This window comes from Miscanthus floridulus, chromosome 16 (genome assembly GCF_019320115.1).
Source record: "Miscanthus floridulus cultivar M001 chromosome 16, ASM1932011v1, whole genome shotgun sequence".
NCBI classification, from domain to species: Eukaryota; Viridiplantae; Streptophyta; class Magnoliopsida; order Poales; family Poaceae; genus Miscanthus; species Miscanthus floridulus.
Genome location: NC_089595.1, coordinates 69,111,757 through 69,135,925, shown reverse-complemented (window position 1 = coordinate 69,135,925; position 24,169 = coordinate 69,111,757). Strand labels below are relative to the sequence as shown.

The following is a 24,169-nucleotide window of genomic DNA, read 5'->3' as shown; positions in this document are numbered from 1 at the left end:
ACTACCCGAATTACCCAACCCGAAATTTTGGGTAACCCAAATGCCTAGCCTTAGTGATCCCAGTTGTCGGCGGGTTGAGCACGCAAGAGCGAGCTTGTGGAGTTGTCCCGAGCGAAACTCGAATCGAGTTTTGAACCACTTGAGCCTATTTCGCTCATTTCATTTGCAATTCGAGCCGACCCTGGTTCTCTGCAAAAGTATTCTCAGCAACACAGCTAACATCTCTAAGGAGCTGTTTGGTTGGTTGATTTTTTTTTTTTTGGTGTGATCTCGTCACGGTGTTATCAGATTGCGTTACTTTTTATTTGTTTGATGCACGATGCAAACGGATACCAGGAAAATAGATCGAAGCCTTCTGTGAGCTGACTAATCTCGCTGGAATCGGGATCGTCGATGATAGCTGATTGCACTCGCATCTAGTAACGTGCGATGGCCAACCAAACAAAGAACACAATAGTTGATTCTCCTCCCGTTGTCTCTCGGTATCTGTTCCATTTGTTTTAACATTGTCGGAGGTGAACCAAACATCAATTTAGCTGTTTTAGAAAGGCCTGGTTTAGATTGAGGTTAGGAATCAGTATTTGGCACTATAGCACTTTCGTTTGTATTTGACAATTATTGTCCAATCATGACCTAACTAGGCTCAAAAGATTCGTCTCGTAATTTACAATCAAACTGTGTAATTAGTTATTTTTTTATCTACATTTAATACTCAATGCATGTGTCCAAAGATTTGATGTGATGGAGAGAGAGTGAAAAAACTTACAATCTAAACAAGGCCCAACTTTAATTTTAGTGTCATAGAGACCGTGCGGAAACTTTCTTAACCCATCGGTTCACGAACCTTAAAAAATATGAATCGCGTCTATTGGTTATTTTATTCTTTTCCCAACTTATTTTTCTAAGACTCCCTAAACCTTGACTCAAACCCCCTTAACCAACTATCTCAAGTTGCTTGATGACGCACAGGCCTTCCTTGCCGAAGAACTGTCTCTTGACCTTCCTACATTCATGAAGGACCAATGTAGTTCTCTACTAGGGTAGGAACTTCAAATTCGCTATCCAATCTTATCGCAATGTAGTTCTCTACTAGGGTAGGAACTTCAAATTCGCTATCCAATCTTATCGGCTCTCTAATTATCCCAAGTCAACTAGGGTCAACCCTAGTCAACTCCTTAGTTGATTTGACAAAGATTCTCTAATATATCGTCCCAAGGACTTAGGTCAACCCCTTAATTGAAGGTGAAGGCCACTAGGTCAAAACCCTCTCCCTAAATCAAATTTTCCAAAATCAGTGATCCCTCTGTCTGATGACCTTACAAATCGTTTGGCCAGTCACTTATTCAGCAGATGCAATTTGGATGAGTTGTCTTCCTCTCCCCCCTTGGACCCACCTGTCAGCACGAATTGGAGAGCCAAGCCAGCAGAAACCAGCTCACTCCCACCCCACTTTCTCGATCACTCATTCATTCCCCACTCCCCCCCTCTCTCTCTCTATCTCTGCTCAAGTGAAAAACAAGATGAACTAGAGAGAGAAAGAAAGGAGAGAAGGAAGAGAAAGAAAAAAAAGAAGATCAAGGCATTCTCATGCATCACCATCTCAAGAAGAAGGTGGAGACCTTCGGCCCTGCTTGGTTGAGTTCCAAAATTTGCGATACCAAAGATTTGGTAAGCTAAAAGTTGGGCAAAAAAATACCATAGATTTGGCAAGACAAATACGAGAGTTTGGCAAGTTTTGGTAGCAAACCAAATACTAGCCAAAATCATGACTTGCCAAATCTTTGGTATGGCAAATTTTGGAAGCCAACCAATCAAACCCTTCATCTCCATCTCTATTCTTCGTGAGCTCAGGAAATCCACTTTTCATTTTTCTTGAAATCATCTCTCAAACCCTAACCCTTGGTTTCTCCATGCATGTATGCAAGATGAAGATTTTTAGTTGATCCATCGTCTCAAGTGTAAGCTTAATGTCATCTCTTGCTTAATCCTCTCACTACTAGAAATATCCACTTCTACGACGACCAGCTTTCATCACTGAAAGAGCTAAATTCGTCATAATTTCAGTTTTATGATGAATTTATGACGAAAAATGGTTCGTCATAGAAGTCGCATCATTCTTGCAAAATCGTCATAGAATTGGATAGATCTATGATGAAAACTGATCGTCATAGAACTGCTTTGGCATGCGTGGCAGGGGACAGCCACGCTAGCGGGTGCTTCCGTTAGAGATGCTTTCCACATGTACATGCAATAGCCGGGTTGCATTAGAAATAGTTTGGGTACATGTCACCTTCTTATTGCACAATGTGGCCATCTATGGTTCTTGCACGTTTCAAGTTTTTACTGGACCACATGTCGGGACCCTATTGTTCCACATGTCAGTTTTTATTGGCACACGTGTCGTGTTGCAGTTGGGTCACTTGTCACTTCTTCATTGGACCAAGTGTCGTATTTTTATTGGTCCACATGGTATGACCACAATACCCAGCGTGTCTTTCTTTTACTCGACCATGTGTCTTGATGTTGTACGTCCGCATGTCAGTATTTTATTGGGCCATGTGTCGCGTCCTGAGCTACCCATGTTTCTTTTTCTAATTCGACCACGTGGTAGGATGGATTTATACCATGAATTTTGTTTGTGTTGGCCCATGTGCCCTGTCGTAGCTGTTACATATGTCATTCACTGGTTCGTCCACATGTCACATTCTTATTTAATAACGTGCCTATGCCGGATCTACCACGTGCACACCAATCATTACATCAGAGAAAATGATTTTAGATCTACACTGCTGTACAAAATGACTACATACATAATTATATTGAACATAAATCAAATAACAGCAGTCCAGCTCAACAGCAAACCACTAACAGAGTTCACATATCAAACTACCAAAATTTCACATCAAAAGCAAACAAACCATATGTTCACTGCATCAACAAAACTGAGAGTTACCAGCGCTTAAGACCATGATATGCTCACAGCTTATTGTACTCCTCCTGTTGCTATTTCTTGAACTTCTCAAACTCCCTATTAGTGTTTTTTGTCTTCCTCTTCAGTTGATCCACTTGTTCGGCGAGGACAGCTAAACTTTCCTGATAAGCTACAATCCGTTCCTGAAGTCTGGAGCATCTTATCCTAATACCAGCATTCTTCAAAGAAAAGGTGTTGCAGCTGGCCTGGGAGAGGACCTTGGAAACAACATCAGCATAGTTTCCATAGTTTCCTACGAAAACCAAGGAGTAAACATTAGAAAGAGGACTTAAATCGTAGAACTAATAAATTATTTCAGTACAAGTAATGCACAGGTCTTCCTCAACCTACTACCGATAGAGATTCATAAGCACAATGCATAGGTAATATATTAACTGTTATAATATTATAATTTTAAAATGATGGTGCCACTTTAGGCTCTTCCTACTTTTCCTTCTTTTATGTCAATGGCTTTAGTAGATTTCAATGAAAGCAAATGAAGATACTTATCACTACTTCTCTTACAGCATCGCTTAGTCCCGTGTTGCTACTGGTATGGAAGTTGTTAAAGATTCCCACTGCATCAACATCTTCTTGAGGTCGATCATGTTCTTCAACGAGCACTTCTTGATCGTGTCATGCGTGCTTTCTGTTTTTTGTCATTCTGTTAAAATTGCACATACCTTTCTGTTGACACAAAAGACATTGCGTATTTGATATAAAAAGGGCAACACAACCATCACTTACATATGCTTGTAGGTGGGTAATATAGGAGTGAGATCCTGTAACATGGTGGCACTTGACTTTTGCACGGTTTCGCTTGTTTTGCTCCAAGACGGCCTATAACCATAATTGTGTTAAACTGCAGCACAAGTAGATCACATAAAGACTAGACAAGTGCACACCATTGTATGTCATTCATGCAAGACACATGAGAGGTCTTTTTTATTTCATCAACGGGAACACCGTTGAAGTAAGATCACTCGAACCTATACCATGTCTGCCGTACAATAGACTGTAATACACTCGTGCATGCTTCTTTTGTTGCTTCATCATTGTCATCAATGGCCAGCCTCAACTGTAGAAGTGTGAATGCAAATTAAATCCATTACTAAGTTGCTCAAGGCAGAGTTGAATGTCAATAGAGGATATACATACTTACAGATAGCTTGGCCACAAATCCATTGAGAAGTTCGATCCATTGCTTGTAATGTATCCAGTGCGGGAAAATTGGTACTTGAGACCTGACTACTATACCTGCCTCTAAGGCAAACTTGGCAGCTTGCAATGGATCATGTGGCCTTCTATTCCCCTTGACAGCCAAGATGGGCATCCTTGTTCCCATTAATTGGGTGATTTTGTGAAGCCCAACCCCCTTAGTTGCTTGCCTTGACTTCCTCGTTGTTCTCTACAATGGTACTACATAGTTTTCATACATTCATATTGTTAGAAAAGTAACATGGATATCAAGTAATGTGGCTTGATTTATAGACATGTCTAAGGTAGTACCAACCTTCGCAAGTTTAGTCATTCTACTGGTGGGGAGGTGCAGTCTCCTCTTCGGCATGGCTAAGGTCATCTTCACGTGACTAGTCTCTCACAGGGCTTTGTTCGCCTTGTGCGTGCTGACTTTTGGATCTAGTTGAAACTACAAGATGCTGCAACTCTGCTGGACTAGTTGTCTTCACTCTCTTGGATTGCCATCCCCCAGGACCCATATTGGTGCTACCTTTTACCCTGCTAGCAGGGACTTCTCTATGGCTTGTTCAACCCATAGCCTAAAATTGGAGAAACAAACTTAAGCGGCAAGTATGTAAAAATTGTATTGCTATCCACACAGCAAAGAATTGAATTGCACTACTACCTAAACCAACCCCCTCCCATCCAAACATGACAAAATAGAACAAGCACCTCAATTGCAAGGGGTACTAGCTCTTCTAAATTTGTATCTATATCACCGTATCCCTAAACACGCTCCCCTGCTTCAGGGAGATATTTTGGATGTCAACATGTAGATCACAAAGACATTTATTGAGTTAACCTTGTACCGAATGTCAACAAAACAGAGCAGGAGCGTGCAAATTAGGCACCTAAACTACAGCTTATACGGAAGCCATTACTTGAATAAAGCACATGTTAACTATAGCTTATACGGAAGCTATTATACTCGAATAAAGCACATGTGAAGTACAATCAACTAAGAAACATGTAACCCCATCACTATATATCTACATGTCCCAGGTTCAACCACTAGAGTACAACACGCATCATAAAAGGAATTTGGGTACCTCTTCATATTCCTGGCTATGATGCGTCATCGGTACCGCCCTCTTGTCATCCTGGTCATGAAAGTGGTACAGCCGGTGTCGACGAAGGGTAGCAAATCTGGTGTGGCGGTCATCAACGACGACGCTAGGACTCGATCGTGATAGGTACTAACATAGGGGGTCCGGATCTGGCGTGTACTACCGCTGACGGCGGTCCTTCCGCCGTTAGTGGACCTGCTATCGATGAAGGGAATTGGATCTAGCTCCAGCTCTGGCTAGGGTTCAGAAAGGTATGAGAGAGGGTGCGGCTAGAGAGTGGAGAGGGAATCAAGCTACTATGCCAATGTGCCTAGCTAGGGTTTGGACTGGGGTGGCAGAGGGGGCTCGGCTTTGGAGCGGGAGGAGAGACGGTGCGGCTAGTCCAACTCGAGAATGGAGATGGAGGCAGAGACGATGACTCCTTGAGTTTTTATGTGGCCATCACAATACCGCAAATACCCTTGTCTAAAATTGATGGCGTGGTAAACCAATTTCCACGAGGAGGGCAAAAGAGAGAGAGATCTAATTTTTAGTTCGTGTTGGCGGCACTGCTGAGCGCGGAGATTTCATTTTCATCTGGAATCAAATTTTTGCATGGACAGATCACCACCCCGTCTTGCGTCTTGTGAGTAGAGACCGAATTTTTATATGACGAATGGTGATGATATATACGGAGTAATACACTAATGTGTATTAACTGTCGGATCACCAATATTAATCCCCCCAAGTTTTGGTGGACCCTCAAGTTTCGGTGAACGGTGACTCTTGACAGTGTTTATGTGTCCGTGATGCAATTACGCGACACATGAGACAGTCCGCTACTAAAGGCATTCTCTGATCAGTACCCATCTTTTCCTCTTTTGTGCGCCACTTCTGTCGCCGTTCGCCCCCTCCGGCACCACCCACCCTATGCCACTTCCCCCTCCCCCCTCCACCCACCCCCTCCCTCCACACACAAAAACCTCTTGCCTAGATCCTTCCATGCCATGGGGATCTACTATGCCACAGTGATCTACCGTGCCACCGTCTGTCAGCTCACCACTCCTCCAGCGAGCAAGCTGGTCGAGATCGCCTTCTCGCCTCTACACGGTGAGGCCGTCTACGATCTCTTCTGTTTTTCTTCATGAATTTATGGTGTTGGATGAAACGCATATGTAATTTTTCCTGATTGTTGCAGATGGCCTGAGTTAAATCAAAGCGGGTAGAACTACCACATCATAGAAAGAGCCAGAGGCAGGCAACCATTCTCTAAGAAGCAGAGGAACAAGCACCACCACAACCTTGAAAGAGCTAGAGGAAGGCTCGTAGTGTCCTAGAAGTAGAGGAACAAGCACCACCATAGCCTAGGAAGAGGTAGAGGAAGGCAGACAGTATTCGAGAGGCAGAGGAAGAAGCAACCAAAGCTATGCTAGCCCTGGAGTCTAGGAATTCTTGTAGGCAAACTCAAATAGCCCACCGATAGTAGCAGCGTGAGGAGAGGGCTAAAATGGAACTCAGGGAGGAGGAGCTTACTGAGGAACAACTATAGTAAATGATCGAGTTTCACTCCAAAAACCAGACCAGTCACTTTGCGCCTTCATAGATCAAATCTATAGCTACTCATGGGGGCGTGGGCGCTCGCACTTGTGGAGGTTCGATGTGTGCCACAATTGGTGGTATGAGGAGCAGTTGAGGAGGTAATTTGATGTGTGCCACAATTGGTGGTACGAGGAGCAGTCGAGGAGGTTTGGTGTTTGCCAATGGTGCTATGAGGAGCAGTAATATTGAGAGAAAGAAAGAGGTGGTTCAGTTCTATGACTTTTGGTATTACAACTCAAAAAAGATACAGAGCATCAGGTTCTATGATATTGGGTTCTAGTTTCCACTCCTCAAAGAGCCTGGCATAAAATCATAGTTCTAGACTGTGACTCAGGAGAGTTTCTTCAGGAGCTACCATGCTAGAGGGATGGTGCTAGCATACCAAAGGATACTTGGTTGGGATGGGCTTGAGAGAGCAACTGGTATACCCATCCAACCCCTCTTTGAGCGGTTCCCGGGCTTCGTTCACCTTTTTAGTGAGGTTGATCGAATTGTGCTGGGTGCATCAGTTCTATGCAACAATGTGGATTCATCCAGATTATGACTTCATTGCTTTTATGCTCGATGGTCGGCTAGAGGGAATGTCCTATAACCGCCTACAACAACTCCTTAGGGTTGACACTTCAGACAGGAAGCTCCACTAGATAGTCTACGGAGATGCTCTTCCTCCGCATTGTAGCAAGGATGGAGGTACTTTTCCTACAAATGAGGAGATTCGGTCGCTCTTCATGGAGCCCTTCGCCAATAGCTCCTTTCATACATCGGACAGACTATGTCTAGAGGCTTACGTTCTACACATGGCTCTAAGGAAGACAGTCTTGCCTCCTGGCGGAAACAGGGAGTCATTGACCAACTTGCAGCAGTGGCTACTACTATCAATATGGAGAGGTGAGCAGTTTGACTTCTTACACTTTTTCCTATTTGAGATCGAGGATGTGATAGTTGATGCTATCAGTACTGGACAACAGCACGTGTACCCTCATATAATCAGCTATCTGCTACGCATAATTGACTCTAAAAAGAATGGGCCGCTATACAACGAGTCGACTTGCGAGGTTATGACCTACATGCGAGCAAGTTCGGACGATTGTTGTCATGGACAGTGTGCCCTTAGGTCCGTTCAAGAGCTGTTACCCATACAGGATAGAGAAAGACACGAAATGGTGGATGTAGCCCAAGAGCAGGTAGAGCACCAGTCTAGGATTGGAGGAATCTTGAATATATAAATGCAAGATTCAGACTTTGATGACAGCGACTACCGTGACCCTACGTTAGACGACCACGATGAGGGAGGGTCATCCTCTGGTGGTGTGGCCGACAAAGAGATGGATGATGTTCCACCTACTATAGAGATGTTAGCTAAGCAGGCACCGCCTCCAGTATCCATTCAGCAACCGTCGAAGCTTGGACAGATACTTGCTATGCTAGTTGTCGGCCAGGAAGAAAGCCAGAAGCGTATGGAATGACAAGAGAGGTGTTTGAAAGCAAGTATTGATAAGCAAGAGGAGAGTGTGGTCCTTCTCAAAGAGCAGATGAGCCAGCAATCATCTGCTTTTTGTGAGGCCATCAACCAACAAGGCCAAAAAATCGACCTGATGTGCAATGTGTTCACCAGTTGCTTTAATCAACTCTATAGTGCCATAGGGGCTAAGGCCCCTGACTTTCAAATGCTTCAGTTGCAATGTGGTAGTCAGGTTAACCCTATTGCTGGTTTTCTAACTGGACCTGATAATACAACTGTCCACACAGAGTTACCCATTACGACGATGCTACATAAGCAAAGTTTAGCTTCAGGTCCTAATTAGGCCAGTGATCCACCATCTTTACCCCCTCAGGTCGAGGTGCAAGTCACCATGGAGGCATATACAGAGCCTCTCAGGGCTTCTCCAATGCCCAAGATACCTAAGCTAGCTTTAGGTTCTGATGAGGCAGGTGATCCACCTTATTTGCTCCCTCAGGTCAAGGTGCAAGCTGCCACGGGGACACATATAGAGCCTGCTAATGCTAGCATTACTACAGTCGAACATAAGCAGAGTTCAGCTTCAGCTCATGAGGTAGTTAATCGACCTTCTCCACCTACGTGCGACATCACAGGGGCACATACGGAGCCTCCTAGGGCTTCCCCAACAATCGTAGAGCCTGATGTGACCATCGAGCCTACTAATCCTACCATTAATAGAGCTGAGTCGGCGCTAGGGTCTGGCATTACTACTTTAGTTCAGCAAAGTGGAGAGCCCACCATTTGTCCAAGCAACCACTTCACTGAGCATGATGAGACATCGGATTTGGACGATGAGATTTTAGCGTACTCACCAGGCGAGATGCACTCACTAGGCGAGTTCGACCTCAACAACACCGTCATGACTTCGATGCCTACTTCATCGTCATCACCACATTCTTCAGATGCGTAGTCACCTTGATTCCCTGCCAAGGAAGGGATGTACAAGAGATTGGTGATAGTTCAACAGTCAAAGGGAGGGATGTAGTAGAAGGTGAGGGAACGGAGGTGTTGGAAAATGGTGGTTTCTAGCAGGTGGGACTAGAAGGAGATTGCCGAAGCCTTCTCCTGGACAGGTGCCTCGGGCTAAGGCGTGTCAGGTGGAAAGTGGGTCTAGACCAACTTAGGGTTTCATAAATGCATTCAACTACCACCCACTGTATAGAGTTTTTGTTCCCTTTTTATAAGGCATTGTTTGCTATGGCTACTCTTTACAATTCTATCCCTTGATGGTTACAGTACATCCTCAGAATATCCCTGCACTAACATAAACCATTAAGGGTAATTTGGGTGCCTTCTTCTTTGACCGCCTTTTCTTGATGGGCCACAACCGTGAGTGCATCTGTGGCCCATGGCCTAGCACTGCCGCCCTTTAGGAAGTTCCTTGACCCTCTGAGCCTTCGTCTGGGGCTGCCTTCGGGCATACTTGCACGTCGACTCTCCATAGCCTTTGTAGGTATCACCAGAGCCTTCACCGCCGACAGTCTCTGGGTGCCTTTGCTCTGGCCACTAGCGCCTCCACCTTGGACCTCCTCTGGGCTCCTTTGCTGTGGCTTCCGGTCCTTTGCCCTAATTGGCCGATCAGGCGAAGGCTGTCATCCTCTTTCCCTGCACATCATCCACAAAATTTGTTAACCATTAGCTCTCATCACTGCCCTGGTCCCTAACCTCCGCGACTCACAACCGTGTCCCAATAGTTCCCCCTTGAGGACTTGGTCTGATGCTGGTGGGCCTTTCCCTCAAACATAGTTCTCAGGTTCTGAGGCGCGGAGACTCCTGCGAATGTGGCATGCAGAGGACTTCCCCCCTCTTTTAGTCCCTAGGTTCTAAGACATGGAGGCTCTTGCACATGCAGCGCATGGTGGCTTCTCCCCCCTTTCCCCTTGGGATGCCTAAATTAGACCGTTGCGCTATTGACGTGTCGCTATTTGCTTTGCCGCGAGGGTTGTGGAACTAGCGCGCTTTGAACGGACATGACTATTGGTCCTAGAATTCAAAGCATTGTGGTGAGGGCTATATAAGGGGTGGTAGGTGAAGGGCCCCCTATCCCTTTCCTCGCCATCGCTTTTGCTGCTATGGCCCCCTATGCTGCCGCATTCACCTAGTTGGTTTTTGCCTTCGCTCCTTTGCTAGGTTACTTGTGAGTTTTTAGAAGTGGCTATGCCTGTTAGCCCTCCTCCATGCTGGACTTCCTTCTTTGGGCTATACCAATGCCTTCTTAGTGTTAGGTCTAGTGGGTGGTATGCGCGGTTTTAGGAGTGTATGATTGCTAGCGTGGAGGCGTTAGGGATTGAAGAGGATTTTTCTAGAGTTGAGGCTTCTGTTGTAGACCTGATCACCGCTAAAGAGGGAAGAGACATGGCTGGCACCTCCAAGACATGGGATTTTGGGCCTTCACTCATGACCAAAGACATGATCGAGGATTTACGAAAGCTGGGCTGCTTCAGGGATGCTAAGGTGAAGCCTCCAGAGGGGAAGATGATTCCTAAGCTGAAGGTTGCTGATGCCGTTATTTTCAGGGATTTCTTCCTCTACGACCTTTGCTTTCTAGTGACGCGCTTCCTTCACCAAGTGTTGGAGGCATTTGAGGTACAGCTTCATCATCTAACACCCAATGGGATAGTTATCTTGGCAAGTTTTGCTAGGCGTGCTTGTCTTATGGCGCGAAGCCTAATGTTGGTACTTTCTGTGAGTACTATGAGCTCTAGTGCTAGCCCAAGCGAGTCGGCAAAGATCAGCTGGTGGCATAGTATGGGAGCTATGCTTTTATGCCACGAAGGGCCCAGAGGGGCGAAAAGTTTTAGATCTTCTTCGCCTAGAAGAACAAGTGGTCGAAGGATTGGATGCAATATTGGTTCTATGTGAGGACCGGAGGAATGACATCTACTAGCTCAGATGGAAAGAACACCTGCTACTCGCTGGCCTCCGTAATGACCCTAATGAGGCCCTGGACCTAGGGAACCCCAGGTCTAGGGACTAAAGAAGGTCGCGAAGCATGCGACAGGGCCTTTGCTCTAGCCTACCGGTACTCTGAAGGTCGTGACTTGGTCGAGGAGATGGTGGCAGCTAACTACTGGCCCTTTGAAAGGAACATGCCCGCTATGACCATAGAGATGGTTAGCCTGCCTATGTTTGGTGAAGGTATCGGGGTCCCTTCCTATGCTTTGGCTTTGAGAAGAAGGTGGGCCATGCTACAGAAAGGCTAGTGAAGTCTGCAAAGGTGGGGGCGAGCGAGATACTGGGTGAGATGTCTGATAGAGAGTATCTGGCGTGTCGGGTCATCGCTTATACGATGCCCCGGCTTAATAGAGTCTTTGAAGAATTCAGGATCCACCACGAGGAACATGAAGTTCCTACAAAGGTGTACAAGTCCATAGAGGACAAGGCGAGGAAGGCCAACACCAAGAATACAACTGCTATGGCAGAGGTGAGGAAGAGGAAAGGGGCTACTGCGTCCAAGGTCACTACCAGGGGGTGGAAAACTAGGGCTGCTTCTGCTGCCGCCTCTACCAATGTGGCTGCAGCTGCCTCTGCTAATGATGGTGAGGAGGTTGCCAAGAATGTTGACGAGGGCTCTGGCTCTGCTATTGCCAGGATGGGAGGCGAGTGCTCTACCGCCTCCCTAGATCTTGGCAGCAACGATTTGGCGGATACCGCGCTCCAGGGTACGCGCGGTGCCCTTGCTGCTGAGCCCTCCACCATGGCACCTATGTTCAGTGTTTTGGGTGATGAAACCTCTGACTCCAAGGGCGATGGCGCTGGTGATGGTGATGCTTCTCCGCCTATAGAGGGAGAGACCGCTGGTACTGGCCTTTGTCGACCTACGGCTGGTCTCGATGAGGTGTTCAAGGACAAGGTGGAGGCGAGCTCTCTAGTTACTTTGCCTTAGGGCATAGGGTTTTAGGCCACTAGACACCATGCTAAGGGTGCTAGATGCTTAGGCTGCGTCCTGAGTACTTTGCATCTTGGTAGGTCACTTTCTGGCTTTGCTTTTCCTTTAGTAGGTAAGCTTTCTTATTTTATGGGGACTTGTTTTCTATTTTTTCAAGGGACTTGATGTAGGCCCTTGGAAGGACTGATGAGAACCCTAACGACCCTTTGGGTGTGGACCTCGCTCGAATTGGCTTGGGAGCCCCTTCCATCGGCGCTGGCTTGGATGGTGACGAAGGTTACTTTTTGTTTCTTGATTTTTGTTTCTGCATTATTTTTATATTTGGTCTTTGCTGATTTTGTTTGCTGTTACAGGTGCCTCTAACAACACAATAAGTGGGTGGTGAATGTCCTTGAAGTTGTTTATAAAAAGAAGGTTGTTCTTCCTATATCCCTTATTGCATTATTTTTTGTCTTATGTATCTTACACTTAAATTTGCTGCCAGGCTGCCTTCGCCACCATCCGAGGAACGTGGATTACTTCAAGTTGCTGTGGATGAACTTGGATCAGCAATGTGTGGTATGTTTCTTTTTTGATTTCTTAGCTTGTTACTCTACTCTTTTTGTGGCTGACACTCGTTTGGGCAAAGCCATTATCTTTCGAAGGCCATTGAAGAGCGTGGCACGTGGGAGATGGTTGATTACAATTTGGCCATCAAGGCCTTGAAGAATGAAGTGGAGACTCTAGGGGCTGAGAAAACTCAGCTTGTGGGGGAGGTTGGTAGCCTACACATAGCCCGTGCTGAACTAGAGGAACTCTAAAAGAAGGTTTACTCGCTGAGTAAGGAGGTTGAAGGGGTGAAGGCTATAGAGTGACTGGCTGCTGAACGAGCCTTGAAGGCCATTTAGGTGGGCAACAACCTTCATAGGGAGGTGGATGCCGAGAGGGAGAGTGGCATATCTCTAAAGGAGCAAGTAGATGTGCTATCTAAGCACCTTGAGGATGCCAAGTCCATCGGCCTGGCGGTGGCTGAGCTTTATGTGGGGGCACTCGAGCAGTTCAGAGGCTCCATGCCGTTGTTGCCTTCTGAGCCTTCGGCCTTCAGCATCTTCTAGTGGTTGAAAGCCAACTTCATGAAGCTGCCTGACTTCGCTGGGGGTGCTGTGGATTTTGGAGCTTTGGCCTCCGCTATAAATCTTTTAAAGATGTTAGCGCAAGATGTCTGCCTGCACACGAGGGATGTGAAGGAGAGAGACCTTGAGGGCCCGGTTGACCTTGGGGTGACTTCGCGCGATATCAGTAGATCTGTCCGCCATTTCATGAAGTTGTTCTGGGTGACATTTGGCTGGGCGGAGGCTTGCTCCATTGCGGAGGCACGCCGGGCCGAGGTTAGTTTTCCCGTTTATAACATGTTTGTCTTTGTCTTAGGTACTTTACTGCTTGCTTGCTGTTTTTATAACTTGGTGTTATTTTTTGTAGGAGTTGTAGAAGAAAGAGGCTGCACGTGGAGCTGTTGGTGCATGATCTTCGCCGGCTGTAGAGGCACCAGCTCCGAAGGCTCCATCTTCGGCTACTGAGGCCCTGAATCCCCCGTAGCCCGCGACTGGTCCTGCTGATCCGGAGGTGTAGTGTAGGTTTTAGTTTTCTTTTAGGGTTTGTCAAAGGCGATACGCCATAGTTGTGTATATTTAGGTCTAAATTGAAAACTTGTCCTGCATAGCTCTCCTTCACTGGGACTGTGCAGGACGTGCCTCTTGTTACTATGTTTCAAGACGACATTTATGTTAATGGTGAATTATGGTGATATTGGCAGAAAACTTTTCCCCATTGTTCTGTTGATGATATGTTTGCTTTTGCAAAGTATGATATTGACAATGAGGGTGCAAAGTTTACGAGGTCGCTGGCTTGTCGAGGGCGTCGTCCTTAGTTTTTTAATTGACTTGTTTGGCTGGCCTTCGCGCCTTTGTAATGGTTATTTGGGAGGCCTTAGCGCCTCCTCTTTTTGTCTTGCTACCTTCGGGCTTTTGTACTATTGTGCTTCTGATGCGCTACTATTGTAATTGTATATGTTTTATAATAAACTTTCCCTTGATTGTTTAACTATGTTTTTCTTATTATAGGTGTTCCTATTAAGATTTTGAGTAGATCAAAGGGTTACATTTTCTTGCGCCTTAATTTCTCTTCTCGCCTCTGCCTCTTTCTTTTCTGACCGATGTTGAATATGAGTCTGTGCTTTTGGCGTGAAGGATCTGGTGGGTTGGTTTTTGAAATTGGGCGCCTTGTGGAGGCTTTGGTACTTGTTCTGCCGCTCTAGCCTCCGTCGCTGCTGCTGCTTGGAATTGATAGGGAAGCTCTAGCACATCACAACGGAGGAAGTTAGGTTCTCGTGTTTGATCTTGCCGATGCTGCGAAGGCTTTGGCGCAATTCGAGCATTCATTGGAGATGCTGGCTTTAATTCTTGCTGCTTCTCAAGAGGCCATAGAGCAATTTGGGCAAGCAACAGAGGTCAAAGAAGCATTTCTTGGACATTGGTTCCGCTTGCACTTGGATTTTTTTGCTTTTGCCTTTGGCTATGCTAGAGCAGCTACGCTCCCATCGAACATGGTTGATGTTAGGTTATGCCAGATGGTGTCTTCGGTTGCGGGGGGGGGGGGGTGTTACGAACCTTCACACGATACCCTTCTACAACCTCTAACACTGACTAGCTACTGCTGAACTCATGTTACACATGGCCATGCTGAGGCTTTATGACATCAGTTGTACGATGGGTACAACCTGAACGTGGCCTTCGCTGGGCAACCTGAGCTGCTAGATTTATGATTCTTCACATGATACCTCCTGGTCCCTCACTTCTAAGGAAACTCTGGCATCCATCTTTTCTCTATGATGGCTCTGTAGTGTGTTGTCTTTTGGCTGGTTAGTTTCCCTTTTGGCGCTCTTCTAGGGGAAGTGGTATGGAGATGCACTGACTGGGTCTATTGTGATGGCGGGGTGATGGGTTTTATAGCCTGCCCATTGTATGTTTTTAATAACTCTTGGTGGTTGGACAGTGTTTATTGCTTGGATATGTTTTAAAGTTGAGATTTCCCTATACCTGGCGTATCTTCTGGCCTTTACTATTATTGTACTTTAGCTATTAATTTCACCGATTAACTGAAGCTTGTTAGCGATAAGCCTCTCCTCGATGCCTACGCCGAAGGTAGGTCATTGTCGGGTTAGTTTTGGCCTTTTTGGTCGGTCTGATAAATCCTTGAAGCCTAAGTATGGACAGGACTTTAACAGGGTTGCAGGCAAATTTAGTCAAGAGGTCGTTCCATGCTTTAGAGCCCTTGTCTAAAGCCTTGGAGGGTCCTCTATTTTAATTCTATCGTTGAATATTATGGCTGCGTTGCTAGCCACTATCGATCTTCGCCTTTTGTGCTGTTTTATTTCCTTTTTTAGGGGGATTCCTCTTTATATTTTAGAGGTTTTTACATAGAACTTGCCTCATTAAAAACCTCACCTCCGCTAGGAGTCTCCTTTGTGAGGAAAAGAGTGCAAGCCCTTTTACATGAAAAGTAAAAATGCGAAAAAATAAAAAATGGTGACCTTTGCTTATAGTTCCGCGGAGGTCACCTTTTTACATTTAGATGTAAAACCTACACAACTGTTGATGTTCTTGGTGTGCGTTGTTGTTCTGCCTTCATTGTCGGTCAGGTGGAATGACCCAGGTCTTTCAACGGCCTTTGCCAACTAAGGGCCTTCCCATTTTGGTTGGTGCATTCCAACATTTTGTGGCAGAACCGTCCGAAATAACACACTTACGAAGGCGCTTATCTTCCACTAGACACTAAGCACCCTGAAGGTGAGCTACATCAGGCAGTTCCATTGAGCATACCACATGGGAGAACCTGAAAATCTACATTTTTCCATTAGGATCACAAATGAGAGAATAAAGCTTACAACATTTTAGTCATTTCTTATATCACTTTTCGTGCAACATTAGAGTATAATATTCATTGTTTATAATAGCAGAAAATAACCATGTTATCAGAGTTACAGCGAAAATAAATATATATTCATGACATGATGAAGCATTGATATATAAGCTATGACAACATATTATAGAACTTCTATTTATAAAGACATTTAGTGAGAGTTATAGATAAAAGCTATTATCGCAGCATAAAGAAATCCTCTCTAAGCCCATCAGGAGGAATCCACACACAAGAGTCAGCTATAGCAGCCGCCTATCACCTACAACAGGAGAAAAATAAAACCCTAAGTACTTAATTGTACTCAGCAAGACTTACCCGTCAGGAGGAAAGAAAAGACTCCAAGGGTATGCAAGGCTATCTGGCTTATGGGTTATTGCATCTATGGAAGCATCACTAATCGTGTGTCCTTATATTCAATTTCATTAGCAGTCATCATTAGTTCTTTAACTAACCATTCTATGTAAGCACATGTGCTACTTTCAAGCAGGTGGTAAGCAATCAGAACCATTTTACCATCTTTCATCTTTCAGTTCTTACTACGGTGCCAGATTGTAGACAAGTCATACCGGCTTAACCGGTGATTCATAAATCAATGTGCCTAGCTGGGTACCTCGAACCGCACATCCCGCTTGTACCCTAGGCACAAGCATGACCAACCCATCACTCTCCTATCAAGGGGTCGAGGTCCTCGTCCAAACTTGGACTCCAAGCCCCCACACTGGAGTCTCGGACTTAGTGTAGTGCTTAGACCTCCACCATCCCCGCCTCCAATCAGTCGGTTCGGAAAGAACCGAAACCCACGACAAGAGAGCAACGCGCCTTCCCTGCTCCCATAAACAAGTATGTGCTCAGGATAATAAATCTATGACCTGACTAGAAGCCAATGCAACGGATGGTCCTTAACCGACACAGGCAGAACAAGCACAATTCGAGCCTCGCTCGAATGCCAAACCAAGTCTAGATCCAAAGTACCATTCTGCCCGGTCTCCAATTATCATTCATATATATTTTCTAGGTGATAATAATATAATAGCAATAATAATATCTTTCCTATCTCTCGCGAGTGACAGGCAACCACTCGACTTCTATCGAAGTCCTATAGCAGAGCAATCTACACGATCCTATTAGACTAGTAGGACTCATAGGATAAGGATATATATATATATATATATATATATATATATATATATATATATATATATATATATATATGCAAGTGGGTTTTCATCCAACTCCTTAAAACTTAATGCACGAGCATAAAATAAAGTGCAGAATAATAGGGGTTATGCACCGAGGCTTGTCTGGGTAAGATATAACCAAATATTAGCATTCTATCATGGCGACACGATCAATATGGCACCATCTTTTCTTCTACTCTAGTCGACTCTAGATCCATCGTTGCTCCTATTATGACATTCGTGGATACACGCGAAAAACATAATTAATCAATGGCAACCGCAACTCTTAACATACTTTTACGCCTCTCACGCAAACGAGCTAGCTCTAGTGACTAACGTACTAGGCCACGTATCCATGTTGTCGAACAAGATGTTATTTCCCAATGAGTGTTTTAGTTATACAAACCCAAGTTGTTTCTTTATTCCATTCTATCGATTTAATATTTATTCGAAATAGGCATCATTATCTATCTAGCAAAATAATCATTCTGGTGCTTCAAAAATTATAGTAAGCAGCTAATAATATTATGAATTTACTATAAAATTTTTAGAGTTGACACTATCACCATTTTCTCACAAAAATTCCCACAAGTTCACCTTTTAACGATATTAAACATTTTAAAATAATTAGAGCAACCCTAGAACATTTTTAAACTAGATGAATCAATTACACTACCAGATAGATCATGATTTTAGGAGTCTAAGAAAATTAGTTTCACAATTTTTGGACTCCTATATAATTTTATATTAAATTTACAAGTTTGCCTTAGAAACTAAATTAGAAAAAACACTAGAAAAATACGAAGGGTCGGTGGCGACCGATTCGGCCTAGCAGCTAGGTCCGGCCCAATTCATGCGGATAGCACGCAATGCAACGGCCTAGCGATGGCCCAAGGCCGGGAGGCCCGCGTGTGCTGACGATTTTGCAGGAAAGCCCTCAATCTAACAAATTATCGCACGTCATCAAAAACACTATTGTAGCAGAGACAGACTTCGCAGCTAGCACCCTACAAAACCTTGTCTTTGCAACGGCCATACCTCTAGGCACGGGCGCGCGATGGCACGGTGGCCGGCGGCAACCCATGGTTGCATCGAGCAAACAGGACATATTTTGACCCGTCCAAAGGGCCGATCACCACTTACGGTACACACGACGGCGACGGGTAGCGGTGGGATACGGGGAGGTGCCCTAAGATACACTACAGTGGCAGGCATCAATCCGTAGCAATGGCGTAGTCATCCTAGCGAGCGAGGAGGACAGGGAAGGAAGGGAAGTGGTGCGTGAGCATCAGTGCCATACCATGAGTATAGCTGAGGTGTCGGTGAGAAGGGAGAGGCCCTGGAGGAAGTTGGCCATGTGCACGCGGCAATGATGGCGGCCTCCCGAGTTGGCCTGGCCACGTTAGCCTACCTCCGACGGACCTAAGGCGAGCATCGACATAAGGGGGTCAAGGTACGTCTGTGGCTAACTTGAATTGAACTAAGACTAAGTGTAGGGACTTACCACCACACGTGCTATACCACGATGGTGAGATGACCGACGACAAGTATAACGCCAAATTGGAGATGGCCAAGGCTTGTCTGGCTTGAGGAGAACAGCGCCATCAAGCCTACTGCCTAAGCCACCCACGAACATGAAGCGTTGCACTGTGGAACCCGATCTAGGTGATTAGGAGGAGAGAAAGAGCGACGGTTGTACGTACGACGCGGATGGAAAGGTCACCTGAGCGATCCACGTGACTTAAAATAGGGCGAGACTGACCGAGGAAGCAGCACGCACACATGAGCACAGTTGGGATACGAGAAGGTTTGGCACGGCGTGTATGAATTTGAGCAGCTAGAACCGGACAGAGTTCGCCGCCGTCGGCTAGCGAGTAAAGGCGAGGCGGTAAGGTGTCCATCGTCATGGTGAACAGGACCCAATGACCACGACACGGCGGTACTAGTATATGTCTAAGGTTGGACATGGTAGGTAGGTCGAGAGGTAGAGCGAGCGCCATGGAAGTCGTGCGATGTTGGCCATCGCCTTCTCATGCCCCGGTGCCCAGCACAGAAACCAGTCACCATCGATGGCGCGTGCTCGCTGTGGCAGCAGGGCCAGGACACGCAAGGCCTAGGCGGCACGGCACCGACCAGCACACGAGCTGCTAATGATCGTTGCTTGGCCACATTAGAAGCCCGGTGCCTATAGCGCCCCCACACACACGACGACCCTGACCTCCGGCTCTAAACTGAGGAACAATGCCACACACTCTTTTTAAAGTGGTTCAAAAACCGCTTACTAAAGCGATGAAGGCTCAACCAGCTACGCGAACCTAAAGTCCACACCACCTGCTATCCAACGAAGCAATCATTGAGACTAAAGAGTGACTAGAGATGGAGAGAGGAGGATGCCAAGATGGGTTTGTCAAGCTGGGCACTGGTTCGCGAACTGAGCCGCAATTCGCGGTCTGATGCACGTTCTAATGAAGTTAGGCAATTTCTATGAGAGTACCATGACACCTATCGCCACCTCGACCTACACCATTCTCAAGTGCTCATTTCGACGTAGCTGACGGTGTAAAAAACATGAAGTTGGTGTTTAGGAAATTTTGTGGATATTTAAATATTGAAGTAGCATTGTTATCATCTTTTTAGACTTAAATGGAATTCAAGGTTCCAGTTAGAACTAGCACTCCCTAGCACATTTGGTTGAATTTTTAAACGGTCTAAGCCCCATCAACCTCAACTAAACAACATGTCATGACCTAGCGCATACTTCGTGCTAACTCATAGAAATAAACAGCTAGGAATTATTTAACCCGTTTGTTCAGTACAATTCGCTAAAGATCGATACTTTTAACATAAACTCAAGTTCCTATCGATTCGCGATGAGCTCTTGTCAGGTTCATAAACCTAGGGTTCCCGATGGGCTCGCTTCCTAGCAAAAGCTTAGCCCAGCAGACGGCATTACAACAACGCGCAACTCCTGGGCTAGCCTAGATACCTAACGACCGGCCAGAAGGCCTGGCCAAGGAGGGGAGGATGCTCGCTTCCGACTCCGACCCGTGTCTCTTACTGTAAGGCCTGGCCAAGAAGGGGATGACGCTCGCTTTTGACTCCGACCCACATCTCTGACCGGAAGGCCTAGCGATGGAGGGGACGACGCTCGCTTTTGACTCCGACCCACTTTCCAACCGGGAATACATGAACCTCTACTTATGGCTCTTCTCCGACCGAGGCGGTCGAAACCGACTGGGAACGACTGAACGGGGATGCCTGCTTGGTAAAGACCCAAGAATCAGGCGGAATAGATAAGGCAAGGTGCTCAAGTCAACCGCAATACCAAGGACCGTACCCTGTACACATGTAGGACAGTACTGTCAGGCTATGCCAGAAGGGTGTTTTACAAACTTTCAGACATGTCACAACATGAACAGTGTTGTGGGCGCCGACATTTGTCCTATAGTATGGTAGGCACCGACATTTGCTATACCAGAAGAACATGATGGAGCCTACCACATGCATCTGGGCATCAATAGTATTGTGGGCGCCCACAAACTGTCTTGTACCCAATGGCATGGGCAACAAGACTAAGACACACACACACTCTCTCTCTACTTGTAAAGCCGTCCCCTTCACCTATAAAAGGGGATGCGCTCTCTCCTAAAAGGAGGACAATTCATTTTGACTCTCTCTCTGCTAGGCTCTTGAACTCTAAAGCCACACAGAGCATATGTTCCAATACTTAGCGCATGTTGGAGCTCCCGTCACTCTTGGCCCTTTGGTTCAGAGTCCAACCGGACCTTCAACATCCCCCTTCTTATTCCTATTCGTTTGTAACCCCACAACAAACTTTGAGTACCTAGGCTCATGAATAAAGTCTCCAATCGACTAGAACTAGATATAGGGCACGTTGCCTAAAGCGGTATAAACCCTGTGTCATTGAGTGCTAGGCCACATCCGATCACAACGTTCGACAAAACTACAAATATTTACTTATTGGTCACTTTTCGCACCGACGGTTGGCGCCGTCCATGGGGAGGATGCCATGCGTTCATGCTTTTGGTCATCAGATGGCCCACCTTTCCGCCATCTTCATCATGACGGGCTCAAGCGATAGGATTTGCTTCAGCTCGCTAGAGTTTCCCACGCTCCCACCTGTTGGGATGTGGGTTTCTCCCATCTTCGAGCTATCCTAGACCTTCCTCTTTGGAAGCCTAGGCTTCGTCACTGCCCAGCTCGGCGTGCTCCACCTTCACAAGGGGGCACTTGTCTCGACACCCATCGGAGGAGGAGCGCCCTTCATTGGCTCCAGGCCACCCAACGACCTCAATGACGAGACGCCTACGCTTTGCTTCGATCCCACACTGGGCTCAAACCCCACTATGAGTAACATACATATTGTTCTTTACTCGCTATTTGATATCTTCCACCGACTCTCTGGAGGGACCCCGTTGTCCCTACCGCAATAGCCATGCGACTAGTTCCCCTATGGCCTCGTGTCCCCATGGATGTGTACACATGGGGGCTCTAAAAGATGCTGACGCTGCCCCCTCTCACATCCAAATTCATGGGGATGGCGGGCTACCTCGTCAAGCACCTCTACAAGGACTGCGAACTCCTCAAGCGCTTTCTATAATAGGCCGATGGACCAATAGAAGGAAAGGGCAAGGAGGCAGCGGCCAAGAAAGGAGGCGCTATGGGCAAGGATGGGGAGAGCTTTCCCAATATCGAGGAATGACTCATGATCTTCGGGGGATCTGATGCCATCTACTCCAACTGCCAGTACAAAGTACGTTATAGAGAGGCATGCGTCGCTGAAATAGCCGTCCCCTCTTTCCTTAGCTGGTTAGAGTCTCTGATCACTTTTGATCAGAGGGACCATCCTTCCCACGTCGCCAGACTGGGTCGCTACCCGCTCATCGTCGACCCCATTGTCCATAAGAAATGCCTCACCAAGGTGCTGATGGACGGAGGCAGCGGCCTCAACATTCTCTACGTTAACACCCTCAACGCCAAGCGCATCCCCCGGTCGGAGCTTTGCCCAGTGAGCTCTCCCTTACACGATGTGATTCTAGGGACATAGGCATACCCTCTCGGGCAAATCAACCTGCCCATCACATTTGGCAACCGAGCCAACTTTTGCTCGGAGGTCCTCACCTTTGAGGTGGTGGACTTCCCAGGGTCCTACCATGCCATCTTGGGGCGCCCATGCTACGCCAAGTTCATGGCGATCCCTAATTACACCTACCACAAGTTGAAGATGCCGGGACCGAACGGTGTCATCACTGTGGGTAGCACCTTTTCGCACACCTACACATGCGACCATGAACATTTCAACCTCGCTACTGTCGTCATCAACTCAGTTGAGCTCCCTCAGCTCAGAAATTCATCGACTCCGGCAGTCCTAGACTACAACAAACCAACCTCCTCGACTACCTCCCGCCCAATCGAGGAAACTAAGGCGGTGGGGATTGACCCCACCGACCCAACCAAGACGGTGCGGATCGAGGCTGAGCTCTCGGCCAAATAGGAATGCGAGCTCACCGACTTTCTATGCGCCAATTGCGATGTCTTCGCATGGAAACCTTCTAACATGCCAAGGATACCGCGGGAGGTCACCGAGCATGTGTTACACATCATCCTGGGCTCAAAACTCACCAAGCAACACCTGCGTCGCTTTGACAATGAGAGGCGTAGGGCCATGGGCGAGGAGATCGCAAAACTCCTGGCGGCTAGATTCATCAAGGAGGTATACCCCTTCGACTGGCTTACCAATCATGTTCTTCTTAAAAAGAAGACTAGGAAATGGAGAATGTGCGTTGATTATACTGGCCTCAACAAGGCGTGTCCGAAGGACCATTTTCCTTTGCTATGCATAGACCAGATAGTTGAATCCACCTCAGGATGCAAAATCCTCTCCTTTTTGGATGCCTACTCAGGCTACCACTAGATCGCGATGAAAGAGTCCGACCAGCTCGCGACTTCATTCATCACCCCGTATGGTTCGTACTGCTATGTAACCATGCCTTTCGGTCTGAAGAATGATGGGGCCACCTATCAATGGTGCATGCAGCAATGCTTCGCTAACCAAATCGACCCGCTCGACCAGCCTGACCAAGTCAAGCGTCCAAAACCAACAATCGTCGTCTATGTTGATGACATAGTGGTCAAAATGGCTCAAGCTTGTGACCTGATCACGAACTTGGCCGCAATGTTCGTGAACCTCTGAAGGTTCAACATCAAATTGAATCCCAAAAAATGTGTTTTCAGGGTTCCAAAGGAGAAGCAACTTGGATACATCGTGTCCGAACGAGGCATCGAGGCCAACCTTGAAAAAATCACAGCGGTCTCCAACATGGACCCTATACGCAACATCAAAGGCATACAGAGGCTCACCGATTGTTTGGCCACCCTGAGCCGGTTCATCTCCCGGCTAGGCGAGTGGAGGATGCCTCTCTACAAACTTCTCAAAAAGACAGACATGTTCGTCTAGACTGAGGAAGCACAGCAGGCTTTGGAAAGCCTCAAAGCATCACTAACGTCGGCCCTAATCCTCGTCACTCCCAAATGGGGAGAACCTCTCCTCCTCTATGTCATGGCAAGCAACCACATGGTGAGCGCCACCCTAGTCGTCGAGAGGGAGGAGCCGGGACACCACCTGAAGGTCCAGCGACCCATATACTTCATCGGTGAGGTACTCACCAACACCAAGGTTTGGTACCCTCTAGTGCAGAAACTTCTATATGCCATGCTAGTGGCGACCCAGAAGCTCCTGCACTACTTCACTGACCATGAAGTCATGGT

General features: G+C 46.6%; 1 pseudogene; it reads left to right on the top strand.

Moving 5' to 3' along the window:
- Positions 1 to 8,708: 8,708 nt before the first annotated feature.
- LOC136510795 (protein unc-13 homolog) overlaps positions 8,709 to 24,169 on the top strand; it is an 84,769-nt pseudogene continuing 69,308 nt past the window's right edge.